This window comes from Oratosquilla oratoria, chromosome 12 (assembly GCF_046742065.1).
Source record: "Oratosquilla oratoria isolate Oo_2021 chromosome 12, ASM4674206v1, whole genome shotgun sequence".
NCBI lineage: Eukaryota > Metazoa > Arthropoda > Malacostraca > Stomatopoda > Squillidae > Oratosquilla > Oratosquilla oratoria.
The window spans coordinates 29,393,416-29,412,674 of NC_134788.1; the positions used below are offsets into that span (position 1 = coordinate 29,393,416).

The window sequence follows — 19,259 nt, forward strand, 5'->3', positions numbered from 1 at the left end:
CAAATAAAACAAAAAATCATAATAAAACAACAAAATGTTTGATGATCAAACAGCACCAGAAAAATATGACGTCATCATCCTCGAGGAGGAGGAGGACTGATGACGTCATATTTTTCTGGTGCTGTTTGATCATCAAACATTTTGTTGTTTTATTATGATTTTTTGTTTTATTTGACCAAATGACAAGACATCTTGTCATCGGAGTTTAATGGGTTAAGACATACAGAAGTGAAATATAGATTGCCAAGTTTAACCACTTCAGTACGAGTCAAATTTTCGAGCACAGCATCGGCTGCCATACATAATGTGCATCACACTACTCGCATTATGAAATATTAAGTCACTACCGTATTACTCGTTCACTTTCACTTGGAGCAATAATACATACATACATACATATACCAAGGATTTTTCCCCCTTCCAAGGGAGGTAGCCACAAAAGGAAAGGCATAAAAACACTCCCACCCATTTCATCCCTAAATACACTCCACACCCCTCCCACCCTTCCTCTCATCTGAGCACCTCCTGGATGACGGGTCATCCCTGCACCCTGCCCACCGCCCTGGGTCAGAAGCAGTGTCGCAAGACACAGTACATCCACAGCAAGGCCGCTTCATTTAATCGGCGACCCCCCCTCTCCGTCCCCCTTTGCATATAAGGAGAGGACGGGGAGAAATCCCTTCGGGCTGCGTCAAAATTTACTCACACATACTACCCCACCCCCACCCCCCCGCCCATTCCTCCTCATGCAGTCACAACATCATCCATATACAACCATTCTCCACTCACCTCTGTCTTCCGTCCTCTCCCTTCTTTCCTCAACAGACATTCCCCTCTTCCCCAAAGCCCCCTTCACCCCATCCATCCACCTCATCCTAGGACGTCCCCTCATGTTCACTCCCTCCACATCTGCCTTCCATACCTCTTTTACTAGTCTTTCTTCACTCATTCTTTCCATGTGTCCAAACCATCCTAATATTCTTTCATCAACCCTCTCTCCCAAATCCTTTTTCACCCCTGTTCTCCTCCTCACCTCCTCATTTCTCACTCTATCTAGCCTAGTAACCCCCACCATACTTCTCATAATAAACACAGAAAACGTGATCAAACCAGTTCACAGAATCCAGAAGTAACTCATGTACAACTACAAAAAAAATATGCATGATCAAGACGCTGACGCCTGCATCCTTGTGCACCCACTCACACCTCATGACGCCGAAGTTGACATCATCATACCGAAGTGGTCAAGAAAAGCCTACACATCATATTATGGATGTCACAATTTATCGGATAAACCACATGAAGATTGTACCAATTCACTTCCCCTAGCATAATGCCAGTTCATCCTTAATGCACTGCATGACTACATTACAAGGTCAACAAAGGAATTAGTTACACGCTATCCATGTCCATGAAATGAATTAATACAAAGGACTCTTTTCTAACTTTTCTGCGGCTTATGAAGAGTGGATAATCTTACTAGAAAATAATAAGGTACAGTCAATTCTCTTGGCTCCCACCTACAATACAATAAAAAACTGCATTTCTCATGGTGTATGGACCATTTCCCAATGGACAACCTTTGACCTTATTACCATTCATAAGGTCCCAGATGCCCAGTCCCAAGAAACTGACACTCCAAGTGGTTATTACAAGGGAAAGATTACCACCATCATATGCGTACATCGCCTTGCACTTTATGCACTTGAATGAAATTATCTCTAAGAATTAAATTATATATTGTCAGTGTATCTCTGCATCACTGTTAACTTAGTAAACAATTCATTATTATTACTATTCTTAATTTCAAGAAAGAGCTTAAATGTGTTTGAGATGAAATGTCTGAGAAGTATGGCAGGGGTTACTAGGTTGGATAGAGTGAGAAATGAGGAGGTGAGGAGGAGAGTGGGGCTGGAAAGGGAGTTGGTAGATAGGGCTGATGAAAGAGTATTGGGATGGTTTGGACACATGAAAAGAATGTGTGAAGAAAGATTAGTAAAAGAGGTGTGGAAGGCAGAGGTGGAGTGAACATAACAGGGAGACCAAGGATGAGACGGATGGATGGCGTAAAAGGGGCACTGGGAATGAGGGGAATGTCTGTTGAGAAAGGAAGGGAGAAGAGAGAAGATAAGAGTGAGTGGAGAATGGTTGTGTATGGATGCTGCTGCAATGTATGAGAGTGGGTGAGGAACGGGGGGTTAGAAAGTATGTGTGAATGATATTTTGATGCAACACTGAGGGACTTCTCCCCGGCTTCTCTTTTTCTGCATAAGGGGAGAGGGGGGTCACCAATTAAATGAAGCAGCCTTGCTGTGGATGATCTATGTCTTGCTGCATCGCTTCTGACCCAAGGCAGTCAGCAAGATGCAGGGATGACCCGTCACCCAGGAGGAGCCAAGAAAAGAGGGAAGGAAGAGGGTAGAGGGGAGGGGAGTGGAGTATGTGGAGGGGACGAAATGGGTGGATTTGGATTTATGCCTTTGACTTTGGCTACTTCCCTTGTATAGGGGAAGAAGCCCTTAGTATATGAATGTATTAAATTCCTCTGAATAATATTGACCAGAAATATCAGATCAAACCAATACCTGTGATTTGTGTGAATTTATGTACCTGTTGCTGCACATGTAATTCCCCTGTGATGCAACCTGTCCTTGTAAGATCCATGATTGTCAGTAATATACAAGACAAACCATATGTCTAATACAACATTTTTTTTCTTACAAAATCTAGAAATGTGATTACAGACTTGAACCAAGTCACTAATATTTTCTTCATTAAATTGATTCGATTTGATGTCATGATCTCATCCCTATCAGGAGGCTAGGAAAGTCCCCCTTACAGAGGACTTTGTAGCGTGGAATTTAATGAACTATGCCCTTGGTTCAACTCGCCTGTTGCAGGGTTTGAATTGCCGTCATCTCGATCACTCTAGCCTGCTTGGCCAAAGAACATCCTTCTTCATTAACCACTTCAGCACAAATAAAATTCTCGTGTGGAGCATTGGCTGCCATATGTACGATGAATCACACTAATCACATTATAAAATAAGTCACTGCTGTATTACTTGTTCTCTTTTACTCTGAGTAATAATAAACACAGAAAACATGATCAAACCAGTTCACAGAATCTGGGGGTAACTCGTGTACAACTACAAAAAAATATATATAATCAAGATGCCGATGCCAGCATCCTAGTGCATCCACTAGCGTCTCATGAGGCCTACGTAGGTGTCATCGTACCGCAGTAGTTAAATTAGCTTTTAAAAAAGGCTACAGCACAACAAATAACGGCATGCAATCAAACATTTGATTAGATATTGCATCAGACTTTATACTAACATTTAGAATTGGTCTTACCTCTCCTCTAGAGGTGTTACTCCGAAACGATGCTCGTTCCACCACCAGGACGGATTCAAAAAACTGAAAAAAAATAATAATAAAATAAAAATGAAAATAAAACATAAAATAATAATAATAATACGAGGGTAAAATCAGCACATGCTATTGGCCTTGGTGGTATAAAACACATTGCACTATCAAAATAATTTCTGTGCCCCACAGAGAACTGAATATAACTTTCACCAGAGGTAACTTGTAGCCCGTGGGGCAAATGTGGTCCAAGAGGGAACAACAAAAATTACAACTTGTGTTATTATAACCATTACAATTGAAGAAAATACTAAACTGTTAACACGAGACATATTTACCTTTTATTTATAGCACAGTGGTTTAAAATTTCATATTATCAACTGACAACAAAATATGTCACAAATTTAGTCTTCGATGGCCCTTGAGTGTTTAACTAGTCCTTGAGAGGATTCATATTCGACTCCCTTTGCTTACACCTATACGTAAAAAAAAATCACGTAATAAATGTTACACATTTTACGGAGGTAACATCCCCTAAGGAATCCCTTCTGCTTGGGGGTCCTCTCCTCTGATGGAAGAAATGCGACAACATTGTCCTGAATAAAATCATAGAATAAGACGCCATAACAGTAGGTCTAACGCTCATTTTCTTGGCAGTGGCAATAAATGAATAAATAAAATAAAATAAATAAATGAATATACATATAAATAAATAAAAATATAACGTAGAAACCACTGTTTGAGTAGAAAAGACTGGAAACGGGGAATCTATATATTTCAATTGCAAACTGCAATCCTCTTCAGTAGATACAATTAAGAGAGGGCGTGCTGTTTAAGTAGCACCCTTAACCCCTTCCATACGGTGCCACACACGTAGGCGTCATGGGGAGCGAGTGTATTCGCGAGGCTGCCATATCGGCATCTTGATTATATTTATTGTAGTCGCCCCTCCATAATGACATTCTTTCTAATTCTTTTGTAATCGCATTTTCTATGGTTATCAAAATTCACGGGTGAAGAGAGAACGATCGATATAAGCGGTGACTATATTTTATGATGCGAGTATTATTACGACACGTCGTACGGCTGGCATTGGCTGCTGCCACCGAGATCCAAGTCCATGACGCCTACGTGTGCGGCACCGTATGGAAGGGGTTAACAAAAGAAAGGGGAACATGGGAAGATGTCTCTACCCTCGGCTCACTCCGTATGTGAGGTCAGGAGGCAAATGAGCTTTCAAAAGGTTGGAGATGAAGAGTCCGGACATTATGTCCGGGGACCATTGCCCCTTTGAAATATTCATGTTGGGCTGATATTCAATGATCGTAGATTCTACCATTTTTCTCCTGAACTCACATCTGGATTTATAAATAAGCTCAGCTTTGTCCCAATCTAAACTTGGAACACAGCTGAGCTCTCTTGTGCATATTTAATGGAATGTTTATGTTCAATCATCCTGGTATTCAAATCCCTTCCAGTCTGTCCGATGTAAACTAAGTCACAACCTTTACACGGAATCAAATAACCCCCTTGGCTCTGCTCTTTTTTTAACCTTTGATGGACATTTACCACCTTTTTATTAATGGTGTTAGGGTAATAATTAATCAAAATTTAATTTGTCTTTGGGAAGAAACTTGGTCGAGGGAATGAATGATTCAGAAAAGGGAACGATTAAAGAGCTCTTGCCCAATGAAAATTTAGAGGAAGTGGGGGTGGTGTTGAAAAAATTGGATCTCGCTCGGCTGAGGGCTTTGACCAAGAACCAATCCGGGTAAGCTAAATTACTAAGTTGAGATTTTATAATGTTTAATTCTCCTTCAAGAAACTGGGGGCTGCAAATTCTAAGAGCTCGAAAGATTAATCCTGAAGCGACGCTACTTTTTACTTTGTCTGGGTGACTGCTGAAAAAATGAAGATAACTACCAGAATGGGTTTCTTTTCTATAGACGGTAAAAGCAAGCTTGTCTCCGTCACGAACAATGAGAACATCTAAAAAGGGTAGCTTACCTTGTTCTTCCCATTCAACTTTAAACTTAATGTTGGAGGCTAACGAATTTAAATTAGCAAAGAAGTTATCGAATGAACCCCAATTTTCATCCCAAAGAGTGAAAATGTCATCTACGTATCTAAACCAAACCATGTCTACGGGTTTAACCCCTTCCATACGGTGCCGCACATGTAGGCGTCATGAGGAGCAAGTGGCCCCTGTGTTTTTACATTCTCCCAAATGCGCCCTTAATCCCATTCTCTGTGGTTTTCAAAATTCGCGGGTGAAAGAGAGAACGATCGATATAAGCGGCGACTATATTTTATGATGCGAATATTATTTCGTTACGTCGTATGGCTGGCATTGGCTGCTGCCCGCGAGATTTAAGTCCCGTATTGAAGTGGTTAATGGTGGGCAGAAGAACAGACTCAAAGTATTCCATGTACAGATTGGCCAATACAGGAGAGAGATTTGAACCCATGCTACAACCAAATTTTTGTCTGAAAAAAGAATTCTCCTCCTGGAAACTAAGCTACAACCATTTCAGGACAAATTCCCGCTCCCCATTTCAAAAATCATTGCGCTTATTCGCCTGTGTGTCACATTAAATGTTTTTTCCTTTCAGAATTCTTTTTTCAGACAAAAATTTGGTTGTAGCATGGGTTCAAATCTCTCTACTGTATTGGCCAATCTGTACATGGAATACTTTGAGTCTGTTCTTCTGCCCACCAGAAGAGCTCAGCTGTGTTCCAACATGTTAAGCAATTTAAACATTGTTTAGATTGGGACAAAGCTGAGTTTATTTATACATCCAGATGTGAGTTCAGGAGAAAAATGGTAGAATCTACGATCATTGAATATCAGCCCAACATGAATATTTCAAAGGGGCAATGGTCCCCGGACATAATGTCCGGACTCTTCATCTCCAACCTATTGAAAGCTCATTTGCCTCCTGACCTCACATACGGAGTGAGCCAAGGGTAGAGACATCTTCCCATGTTCCCCTTTCTTTTGTTAAGGGTGCTACTTAAACAGCACACCCTCTCTTAATTGTATCTACTGAAGAGGATTGCAGTTTGCAGTCGAAATATATAGATTCCCCGTTTCCAGTCTTTTCTATTCCAACAGTGGTTTCTACGTTATTGACAAATGTGTGATTACATTTTTCACCTGAAATAAAAATATATAAATAAATAAAATATCATTTGTTATCAATTGCTGTAGGTTCATCACAAACACTGCACTCCAGTACACAAAGTCTACAATGCATGGAAATGGAAATGATAAAATAAAATAAACAAAATAAATATACATATAAATAAATAAAAACATATATATATAAATAAATAAAATATAATTTGTTATCAATTGCTGTAGGTTCATCACAAATACTGCACTCCAGTACACAAAGTCTACAATGCATGGAACTGTACATGAAGTATAACCGAGGTTATTTTCTCAGGACTTTAGTGTCTTTCCTAAAGATTCTAACAAAAAGCATCCATCTGTACATCAAGAGCTTTTCCCCCTTATAAGGGGGGTAGCCAAGTCAGAGGCACGTACCTATTCCAACCCTTTTCACCCCTCCCATCTCAGCTCCTCATGGATGACAGGTCATCCCTGCATCCACCGACTACCCTGGGTCAAACACAATGCAGCAAGACAGACCACATCCACATTAAGGCTGCTTCACTTAATTGGCGACCCCCTTCTCCGCACCGTCATGCAGAAAAAGAGAAGACAGGGAGATATCCCTTCGTGTTGCATCCAAATATCGTTCATACATAAGCAACCTCTAACTCCCATCCCCAACCCACTCGCTTCCTTGCATAAGAGTATCATCCATACACAATAATTCTCCACTCATCCCTATCTCCTGCCTTCTCCCTTTCTTGCCCAACAGACATTCCCCTCTTGCTCAATGCCCCCTTTACCCCATCTATCCATCTCATCCTCTGTCATCCCCTCATGTTCACTCCTTCCACCTCTGCCTTCCCCACCCCTTTTACTAATCTTTCATCACTCATTCTTTCCATGTGTCCAAACCATCCCAATAGTCTTTCATCAACCCCATCTGCCATTTCCTTTTCAACTCCCGCTTTCCTCCTCATTTCTCACTTTATCCAACCTAGTAACCCCTGCCATACTTCTTAGACATTTCATCCCAAACACTTTAAACATTTCCTCTTAACTTCTCTTAAATTCCAGGTCTTGGCCCATACAATGCCGTTGGCACAACCACCCCTTCATACAATCTCTTCTTTACATCCATTTCTAGTTGCCTATTTCTCATAACATTTTTTAATATTCCAAGGTATTTACTTGCTTCTCTCAATCTACAATTTACCTCCATTCTTCCCTTTCCTGCCACATGTGATCCCAAATACCTAAAAGCTATCCACTTCCTCCAGCCTTTCTCCTTTAATACAGACTTCCAATTTGCTGCCATCCTCTACCCTTGCACATCTCATCACCTTGCAGTTACCTGTTTACCTTCAACTTTCTATCGCACACCTTTTCAAACTCCGTCACTTACTCCCTTAACCTCTTCAATACGAGTCAAATTCTTGCGTGCAGCATCAGACGCCTTGTCATGTTCCGTGACACATCAATGACACAGGATGCGGGTGGTACCAAGCCGTATCTTAGCTAGGGCCACAGTGCCTGCTTTCTAGGTAAATTGAAAAAAATTGAAAAAAAAGGGGTTACCTAAAAATGTAGTTCATAAGATGTTTCACTGTAGACATGAGTAACTCAAATTGGTTGTTCAGTTGCAGGAGATTTGCAAGCCAATGGCAGAGGACCACAATACCGGGGCCTCCTGCCCTCAGAGGTCAGAGGGCACGTAAACAAGATGACAACACAAAGCAGAGTCATCGCTTTTGTTACTTATATTCTTTCTTGTGTTAGATAACTAGTGGTTGATATATTGCGACCCTTCTCCACACAAAAATAAACGGGGAGATACTGTGGAGTTGGGTATATAGTGATAGAATAGGTTATATTGGCATACATTACACCTGTGCCTGGCACCATCGTCATACGGCTGTGGTATAAGTTAAGACGTGCGGGCACTTTGGGCTCTCTCTGGTTCCCGTGCTTGCACTCCGTTCACACCCAACTTCATTGTAAGTTAAAATTCATATTGTAAGTTGTTCACACCCAACTTCATTGTAAGTTAAAATTCATATTGTAAGTTGTTCACACCCAACTTCATTGTAAGTTAAAATTCATATTGTAAGTTGTTCACACCCAACTTCATTGTAAGTTAAAATTCATATTGTAAGTTGTTCACACCCAACTTCATTGTAAGTTAAAATTCATATTGTAAGTTGTTCACACCCAACTTCATTGTAAGTTAAAATTCATATTGTAAGTTGTTCACACCCAACTTCATCGTATGTTAAAATTCATATTGTAAGTTGTTCACACCCAACTTCATTGTAAGTTAAAATTCATATTGTAAGTTGTTCACACCCAACTTCATTGTAAGTTAAAATTCATATTGTAAGTTGTTCACACCCAACTTCATTGTAAGTTAAAATTCATATTGTAAGTTACGTAAATTAAATTAGTTAATTGCACTCCACCTTTTCGTACCCCAGTGAGATTAAATTGATCCTATAAAAAGGCAACTAGATGATCTAAAACCTGGATTGCAGGAACTGTTTGGATCGCGACCTAAGATTCGATGCACCAACTCAAAAACAGAGTCTAGTTTGTGGCAGACTGATGTACAATGATTCGTTGATACATCACAACACTCACATTATAAAATATAAAATCAGAGCATCACTATTTGTTCTCTTTCACTTGACTATATTAATAACTACAGAAAATGCAATCACAAGCCAGTTCACACAATATGGAGGTCTTTCAGCTACTACTGCAAGATGAATACAATAAAGACGTCAACACCAGCATCTTCATCTAGCCACTTGCACCTCATGATGCTTATGTTCGCATCATCGTATAGATATTAATCCTTCCTCTGACCCTGCCACAAGTGCAGCATCATCAGCAAACAACAACTGGCTCAACTCCCACTTGTCTCCGTTTTCTTTGATAATCTCATCCCCCGCCCATTACCCTCACCTTTACCTCCTGTAATACACTGTCCATTGGACAGCCATGGCAACATGACACAACCCTGACACAGTTCCACCTTTACCTCAATCCACTCACTCTCTCCATTTCCCATTGAATAATTATATGAAAAATATAAAAATTTACTTGATTTATCACATAACGATCACTTGTTTTATTTTCAAATGTAACTACCAAACATATGTGAATATCCCAAAAATATAAATTTGGCTGGGAAAGCCTTGAGTATAGTAAATATTATTCTTTTACTACCTGCATAATATTAATGACATTATAGTAATAAGTCTTAACACCTGCTCCTCATCTGTGTCTATGCTACAATCTTCTTTTACTCGAGTCTGTATGACTAACAGGTAATGCTCCTTTTATATGAGGATTAGGTTTGAGAAGATGCCTCACAATTACAAAGAATTACAAAGGATTACACAGGAAAAACATGCCAACAGGCCTTTTGGTCCATAACTCGTCAGATAAGAAAAAAAAAAAAAAAAAGTATATAAATAAAACAAATATATAATGATCACTAATAAACAAGATAAATAATGATAATTTATAATAAAAGACATAAATAACAGATAATAATAAATGAAAAAATAAAGATAAAATAAATAGCAGGCATTACAGCATCTTCCTTAGGTGTTTATCTAAATGAATCTTAAAGCTTTGAACTGAACTACATTACACAGCCTCTGCAGGAACTTTATTCCATTCATTTACTACATGGTTGGCAAAGTTGTTTCTACCCACTTCCAAATCAAATCTACTTCCTGACAGTGTGAGACCATTAATTATTGTCTGGTTCACATTCAGTATGAAAATTTTGTCACTTCTGATGTTAATTCCCTTTAGAATTTTAAAGGCCTGTATCAAATCACCCCTGAGTCTACACTTTTTTAGGGACAATAGATTTATATGTTATAGTTGATTTTCATGTTATTTATTTCTGATATTTGGAATCAGTTTTGTGGCTCGCTGTTGTACTTTTCCAATGTGTCAATGTCTTTAATGAATTTTGGTGACCATACGGAGACAGCATATTCCAAATGTGGATAAATTAACGATTTATATAGCTCATTAATGACTTTACAAGGGAAAAGGGGACAAGTGTGAATGTAGTAGTTTCAGAGGGATTAGCTTGTTAAGTGTAGTTGGGAAGGCTTATGGGAGGATCTATTTGAGAGGATTAGGAGAGGAACAGAAGGAGTAATTGGTAAGGAACAGTGTGGATTTAGGACAGGTAGAGGTTGTGTAGATCAGACCTTTGTGGTAAGACGGATATGTGAGAAAGCTATAGGAAAGGGGAAGGATGTTTTTTGGGCTTTTATGGATCTGGAAAAGGCTTATGATAGGGTAGACAGAAAGGCACTGTGGGAGGTTATGCAGATATACGGGATAGGAGGAAAGCTTCTGGGAGCTGTCAAGAGTTTTTATGAGAGTAGTAGAGCTTGTGTCAGGATTAGAAATGGAGAGAGTGAGTGGTTTGAGGTAAAGGTGGGACTTCGTCAAGGATGCGTTATGTCGCCCTGGCTGTTCAACTTATACATGGATGGGGTGGTGCAAGAGGTAAATGCAAGGGTAGTGGGTCAGGGATTGGAGATAGTTAAAGGAAATGGAAAAAAGTGGGAGGTGAGCCAACTGTTGTTTGCGGACGACACTGCGCTTGTGGCAGGATCAGAGGAGGGATTGAGGAAGTTGGTGACAGAGTTTGGGAGAGTATGTGATAGAAGAAAGCTAAAGATAAATGTGGGTAAAAGTAAGGTGATGAGATGTACAAGGGGTGAAAGTGGCAGTAGACTGGAAGTGAGCATTAAGGGAGAGCGACTGGAGGAAGTGGATAGTTTTAGATACTTGGGTGCAAATGTGGCAGGAAAAGGTGGAGTGAAGGTGGAGGTAGAATGTAGATTGAGAGAAGTGAGTAAATGTATTGGTGGATTAAAGAGTGTAATGAGGAATAGACATTTGGGAATGGATGCTAAGAGGAGACTGTATCAAGGAGTGATTGTGCCAACAGCACTGTATGGGGCAGAAACATGGAACATAAGAGAAGAGAGATGAGGTTTGAGATGAGGTGTCTGAGAAGTATGATGGGGGTTACTAGGCTAGAGTGAGAAATGAGGAGGTGAGGAGAACAGTGGTGGAAAGGGAGCTGGGAGATAGGGTTGATGAAAGAATATTAGGATGGTTTGGACACATGGAAAGAATGAGTGAAGAAAGACTAGTAAAAGAAGTATGGAAGGCAGATGTGGAGGGAGTGAACATGAGGGGACATCTTAGGATGAGGTGGATGGATGGGGTGAAGGAGGCTTTGGGTAAGAGGGAAAAGTCTGTTGAGGAAGGCCGGGAGAGGACAGAAGACAGGGGTGAATGGAGAATGGTTGTATATGGATGTTTGTGATTGCATGAGGTGGAATGGGCAGGGGGATGGGGGGTGAGGTAGTATGTGTGATCAAAATTTGACGCAGTCCCAAGGAATTTCTCCGCGTCTTCTCCTTTTATGCAATGGGGAGATGGAGAGGGGGTGGGTCGCCGATTTAATGAAGCAGCCTTGCTGTGTATGTGCTGTGGATGTGCTGTGTCTTGCGACACTGCTTCTGACCCAGGGCAGTGGACAAGGTGCAGGGATGACCCGTCATCCAAGAGGTGCTCAGGTAAGAGGGAGGGTGGAGGGGTGTGGAGTGTATTCAGGGATGGAATGGGTGGAAATGATTTTATGCCTTTTCCTTTTTGGTTACTTCCCTTGTAAGGGGGGAAAAAGCCTTGGTATATATATGTATGTATTAATGACTGATGGACTTTTAAAATCAGAAGATCATGCAATCAGTCCTAAAATCTTGTTTGTTTTCTCTGAGGTGGAAATAAACTTCTTAGATTATTTGAGATCATTACCAATAATCACACAATTACACTGAGATCCTTTTCACTATCCACTTTTGTTAATGAATTTCCAAATAACTTTTAATTGTACTTTTTAATTTTACCCACATGCAAAACATTACATTTACTTGGGTGAAATTTCATTAGTCACTTTTCAGACCACTGCTGTAGTTAATCTAAATATTCTTGAATATCTAATTGGTTTAAGTGATCATTTGCCATTCTGCACAGCTTTGTATAATCAGCAAATTTGTAGACAATAGATTTCAGTCTGTGGTCTATATAATTTATAAATACTATGAATAGAAGCGGCCCAAGAACTGAACCCTGAGGAACTCCACTCATGACATTTTTCCATCAAGATGTTTTGCCATTTAGAAATCTGTTTATGATCCTTTAAGCAATTACTAGTCCAGCTTAATAGGCTAACACTAAATCAGTGTGAAGCTAATTTAGCAAGTAGTCTTACATGTGGGACGGTATCAAAGGCCTTTGCAAAGTCCAGATACATTAACCTCTTCAGTACGGGCCTTAAATCTCGCGGGCAGCAGCCGATGCCAGCCGTACGACGTGTCATAATAATACTCGCATCATAAAATATAGTCACTGCTTATATCGATCGTTCTCTCTTTCACCCGTAAATTTTGATAACCATAGAAAATGTGATTACAGACAGTTTAGAGAGTATGTCATTACGAAGGGGCAACTACAATAAATATGATCAAGACGATATGGCAGCCTCATGTATCCACTTGCTCCTCATGACGCCTACGTATGCGGCGCAGTATGGAAGGGGTTAAATTTGTATTCTTTCTTTTGTCATAATTTGAGATGACTGTGTTGTAGAATCTGGGTAGAGTAGTCATGAATCCATATTAACTATCATTTATTAAACAGTTACTTTCTAAATAATGTTCGATTGCATCTCTGATGATAGTTTCCAAGTTTTTTCCTACGATTGAGGTTCAGCTTACAGGCCTGTAGTTCACTGGCTTTTTTGGTCATCTTTTTTGAATATGGGGGATAATGTTAGCTAACTTCCATTCTCTTGGGATATCTCAGGATAATATTGAATTTATCTCAAAACTTTTGATTTCTTCCACAAGAAATAATAAAATTAGGAGAGGACACGAGAGGGGGAGTTGTGTTGGTACGGAAATTCAGCTTTTTTTTTCAGAGGGGAAGGGACTATCAAGGAAGAATTCATTATTTTCTCATCAAATATGTGGTCATAAAACGATATACAACATACAAAAACAACAAAAATCACAATTTCTAGGTGTAATCTATTCAAGCTATATTTAACAACAGAAAAAAAAGACTATCACAGCCCTCTCCAGTACACTGTGTAGAAACAAATTATTGTGAAGAAATCTGTAAATGGAATAATAGTACCCAATTTTATTAAGCCGTGTGATTCACTGTGGTCTTTGGATCACGTGTTGGATTCATGATCAACAGCTATTTCCCTCCCAGAAAAGAGCTCAGAGCTTGTATGACCAATCTATGGGTAATGCTATGACCTTACACACACACACACACACACACACCCAACTCCCCGCCCACGAGAGTCAGAGTAACAACCCGAAGCGCAGCGATACCAAAACAATTTTGGCCCTGGGCAGGATTCAAACCAGGTACTGCCGGTACCACCGTACTGGCAGTCCAGTACACTATCAACCACACCACCGAGTCGTGTGTGTAGGTGTGAACTTATGTCCTATTGACATGGTGCTAGTTTAGTAGCCACTAGTGCTACTTGCTTGTAAACTACCCCTCTACTCAACCCATGTCAACGGAAAGTTAGTAAACTATAGTCTGCACAAGGAGAAATGACCGATAAGGCGGGGCTAGTAGATTTCCCGGTGTTGCCACACATGGGCATCCATGGCGAGAACGTGCGTGTGGATGCAATGTTTTCTGAATACAGTGTGAGGGGGGGCGGGGCCAGAGATTAGATGTAGTGGCAACGTCGCTCTCTCTTTTCCATATGCCATGTCTAGACTCGAAGAAACGAAACCTTTGTATAGAAAACATTGCTTTGATTTTTACCTCAGTGGTGGTGTGTGACAAAAATTATAATATAATCATATGTGGCAACATTATAAATTCATAAAATAGAATTATAAAGTAAAATAAAATTATGAAATAATTAGATGTGGCACCACAGGGGAACTCCCAGTGCTCCGCCCTAACGGCCAGTTCTCAGTGCAACGGGTATAGCCTCCAAACTATCCTAAAGTCGACATTAAATTGCCGGATAAGTTAACTTGCATCTAGAACTAGTGGCTACTACACTAGATCTGTGTCAGAGATGCTTTCCGCATCTAGAATCAATGTCACTGAAGGGTGACCTGTATATAATTCGTGTATACGACCTAGGCATGATGTTTACAATGCTGAAAGAATAAACGCTCTACCACATTTAACTAGGTGTGCACTTCTAGAAAAATATAGGCACTGGACCATCTTTGCTCAGACCGTTGGAGCAGGTTTGCAGTCTGAAGCTCTCCAGAACTTACGGAATTTGGGTAAAATTTTAGTTGTGCACACCTACATGATATAGCAATAGAAAATCAATTACTGATTTTATAAATTGTAATAGATCAACGTACTATGTGATTTTCTTGGTGGAAATCAATGACAAAAAAGTTGATAAAGCCTATTTTCTAATGAACAAAGTCGCGGCGGTTGAATGATACTCCAAGTTTGTTTTGATAGGAGCCGAGGTCGAAGAAATAATAGGATGATAAATTAGTCTATTCTAACCTAACTTAACCTAACCTACATAACCTAACCAATGTTTAGTAATTTGGTACCTCAAATTCTAAAGATCATCCAGGTCATTGTCATTGTCATGGATGCTGACGGCCTGATTATTATCGTACCTCGGGCAATTAATAGATGATGCCAGAATCCCACGTTTTCTCATAAAATCCAAGGAAGCCCTATTGTCTATGTAACAGCGCTTATTAACGTCACCTGGAGTTGGAGAACACAAGACATCATCTGATAGTGACTGGACTGGCATGGCGTCCATACCGTAACGTTAGTAAATTTACTTGTAACAAGTTTTTTTTTTCCCAAGAAAATTGCATATTATATTTAATTTCCTAATGCTATATTGTGTACGTGTGCACAACTACAATAATACCGGGATTTTATATACTATAATACTGGAGGAAAATAATTGTCGTCTAGCATATCAAATGACATTCAATGTCAATTGTTGAGAAAACAAAATAGTTTGCCGGTGATTTTATGGCGGATAAAGTTCTGGAGGTGGGTCTCCTATTAATTGAAGAACAGTGGAAAAATAGCGTGATATCGCCAATATGAATATGATAAAATAGCGTGATATCGCCGATATGAATATGAAAGATAGCGTGATATCGCCAATATGAATATTCAATAACGTAGCCGTAGGTCGGCTAGTCAAGCAAAAATGCTTAACACGAACAGTTCCAGGGGTTAGTTGGGGGGACCAGGAGCAAGTTCCATGCATTATTTTCTTTATTTACTTCCCGCAAAAGCTTACTAGAAATGTTAAAATAATTCATGCGCTCTAATTATCGAAAAACGTGACATTTGTGTAATTTTCAATTTTGTCATGCCGGTTCCAGAGTAACCTGACCAAATGTAAAACAGCCCCACACACAAATCGCAAAAGACTTAAGAATTCATTTTATTATGTTTATAAACGACAGAGCCCGACAATGCACTACTGTTAGGTGAAAAATAACTAATAAGTTATACAAACAGTGACAGTCATACCTGCACAGCCTCAAGACAGCAAATCAGCTGGAGCTGGTAAACAAAATTTCTTAGAAATGTTGTGGAAATTTTGGAAACTGTCATAGACAACATGTATATGGCAAAACCTTTAGTTTCATTATTATATGATAATAAGCTACCATCTAGACTATATCTAATATTAACTTAAAATACTTACCTACACTCGGAAACTACTTCCCAAGTGTTTATCAGCAAGCACAACCTTATCAATGACGCTTTCTCTTCCTCGTTTGTTTTCATTGTCTTTTTTTCTTTCTCTCTCTCTCTCTCTCTCGTTGACTGATCCCACCAAATTTTCTATGTTATTTAATTTAACTTGAATTTTGTATACTTTCTATAAGAAATGTATATCTGTTGTCATTTCTCAACATTTAATTTTCTTTTTGGTCGTATTATCTTCTGACACCAGTCTATTGTTTTCCTCTTCTCTTATTCTTTCATTTTCGCCCATTTTTTGAACCTCTTCTGTCCAATTTTCATTTGCTAATTTTCTAATACATTATCTCTCTTGATTTGTTCCTTGTCAAAAGAAAAAATAAATTATTTTTTCATAAGATCTATTAGATGCTAACAATTATAATGACGGCACCAACTTCTTTTGTTACTGTATGATTGCCATTACTTAGTGTATATTCATATTTATTTTACTTAGAGATTTTCATATATATTTTTATATCTTCTTACACTGTTTCCTCCATTTAAGCACACAATTTTTTTCTGAACATTGTTTATTTTCAGTCTTTTGTAATATTTACTTTTGTTTATCTTAATACAGTTAACTATATAATGTAGTAGTAAAACAAATAGATTTCGAATAAGTTACTGCAAACCAAGATATTTTATTCTTTATCCAATTTATGAAGTGTAATAAGAAAAATGCATTTGGGAATGAATACTAAGAGGAGATTGTATGAAGGAGTGATTGTGTCGACAGCACTGTTTGGGACAGATGATGCCGCCTGATGGATTTCTCCTCGTCTTCTCCATTTCTGCATGAGGGGACGGAGAGGGAGGGGGGTCGCCGATTTAATGAAGTGGCTTTGCTGTGGATGTGCTTTGTCTTGCTACAGTGGGAGAGATGACTCGTCATCCAGGTGGAGCCAAGATAAGAGGGAGGGAGGGGGTGGAAGGGAATGGAGTATGTGGGGATGGAATGGGTGGGAGTGGATTTTATGCCTTTGTTTTTTGGCTACCTCCCTTGTAAAGGAAAAACCCGTTGGTGTATGTATGCCAATGTCTTTTACTCATAAGCGTCGTTTATACGCCGCTTTTTTTTATTCGCTTTGGACAAGCGTCTTAATTTGCTAGCGACTGAAATCATGAGTGGAACCTTTCGCAATCAGGCTCGTAGATTCCTATTAGCGCTAGAATTTTCAATTGTCTCGGATTTCACGAGGCAAAGGGGTGACTTAGCTAATTTGGAAACCGATATTTAAAAAAAGATACGCCATAAATTGCTGCATAAATGTATTTAAAATTAAAAACATGACTCTTAATGTTATAATTTTTACTTACTGGTGTGTGATAAGGCTTTGTTAATTTAATTATAAGGTAAAACTAAAAATATGTAATTATTTTTACTGAAGTATGAGCAGTAAAAATAAGATATTGATTTCGGTTTGTGCATTTTATCTGAGAGTGTTGAAAAATAATGGATATCACTGTCACGTCCTGTATATGAAGATAATCAGTGAGATCAAAATAACAACAGTGGTGGCGGACGTACGAAGTTAACGACATTTTTGTAAAGAATAGCCTCTTAGATCTGCTGGGAGCTAATTTCAAACAAATATTACTAATTTTACGTGTGCCGTGGCAAACTGCACGTCAGATTCAAGAAAAAATAAGAGAAAGACAAAGTTTATCGTACCTAAAAAATTAAGTCTTCGATGCAAAATTATATTTTCGATACATTGCATGGATTTGCCTATTGCTTGGTGCATTCAAATGAAATTATATATCAGTATACGTCCATTGAAGTCGGTAGAAAATGACAAATTGCTTGGCTTGATACAATTATAGGCTGTTTTACGAATAGCATCTGTAATTATAAATAGAGCCTCAAACAATGCTATATGCCGTTTGCAATCATGAAATTAATTGACTTAAATTTCAGACAATAATGTACAACGATACACCTCTGTTAGTTTATAAAACTTGCCCAAAAAAGTATTTATTTTCCAGCAAGAATTACGAAATCTGGCGGTGTCTGGTATCAAATCGCTCACTGCGATAGGTCCCATTCCCAGCGTCTGTTTGGCGCTGCCATAATAGTAAACATGTTCAATTTTACCGCTCGCGTCTATTTAGCGTTTCAACAGCGAATAAAGCAACGAAATGTAAACGTATTATTGTGTAATAGTTTTTCAATAAAGGTATGGTCTGTAGGATAAAAAATATAAGAGTTTCTGAAGAGGGTTACAAAACTGCTTCACTGTCGCCTGCCATTTTTGTTTAATATTTTCGCGCCTCTAATATTACATAAGCCGCGAGGAAAATCTGCTGGGTTACCTTTCACCTCCTTTCTCCATTTTTCACAAGCATAACAGTCCTCTAATCCTCGTCTTTCTTTGACCATCAATCATCGCTTCAAGTAGTTCCATTCAGGCTCCCTTTTCAATCTCGCGCCATGTCGCGCTCAAATGTCGACATTTAGAAGACGATTTCAGGGATGGTTTGTATACGCCGACAGCATCTGTCGTTTAGAACCTTTTGTCATTCATATCAAGCAATACTACAATTATTTATCTGCACATCATAGCACACGCACGCAGAATATATATGTAAATAGTTGTAGTATTACTTATTACTATTGAAAAAAAAGTGATGTGTTAGTGGTAGAAATAGAACGCAATATTAATAATTAAATATCAATCGCCTGAAGTTCAAATAGAAAGCAATATTAATTAAATATTAATCACCTGAAGTTACGATAGAAAAACCCTTATGTCGTTCAAAATATTATTTGTTACACTCACAGAGTGTGAACGGGAATCTTTAGCGGGAAATTTTTTTGTCGACATTTTAGATTTACTGTCTGGGCATTCAAGACTGTTTTTAAGTAGCCATTTTAAATATTATCTGATCGTCCCAATTAGTCAAATATATATATATATATATATATATAT

The 19,259-nt window shown here is 38.8% G+C and overlaps 1 protein-coding gene across 5 annotated transcripts in view; it reads right to left on the reverse strand.

Annotated features, from left to right (window-relative positions):
• Positions 1 to 16,374, reverse strand: part of LOC143031179 (NIF3-like protein 1) — a 37,821-nt gene extending 21,447 nt beyond the window's left edge. For 2 of the 5 annotated variants that reach the window (XM_076194710.1, XM_076194711.1), the window contains exon 1: positions 3,357 to 3,419. The gene's annotated coding sequence lies outside the window, so the exon portion shown is untranslated. Of the gene's footprint in view, positions 1 to 3,338; positions 3,420 to 16,110; positions 16,144 to 16,288 lie in introns of those variants that run through there. The other 3 variants (XM_076194706.1, XM_076194707.1, XM_076194708.1) reach the window with 3 other exon arrangements.
• Between the last annotated feature and the right edge of the window lie 2,885 nt (positions 16,375 to 19,259).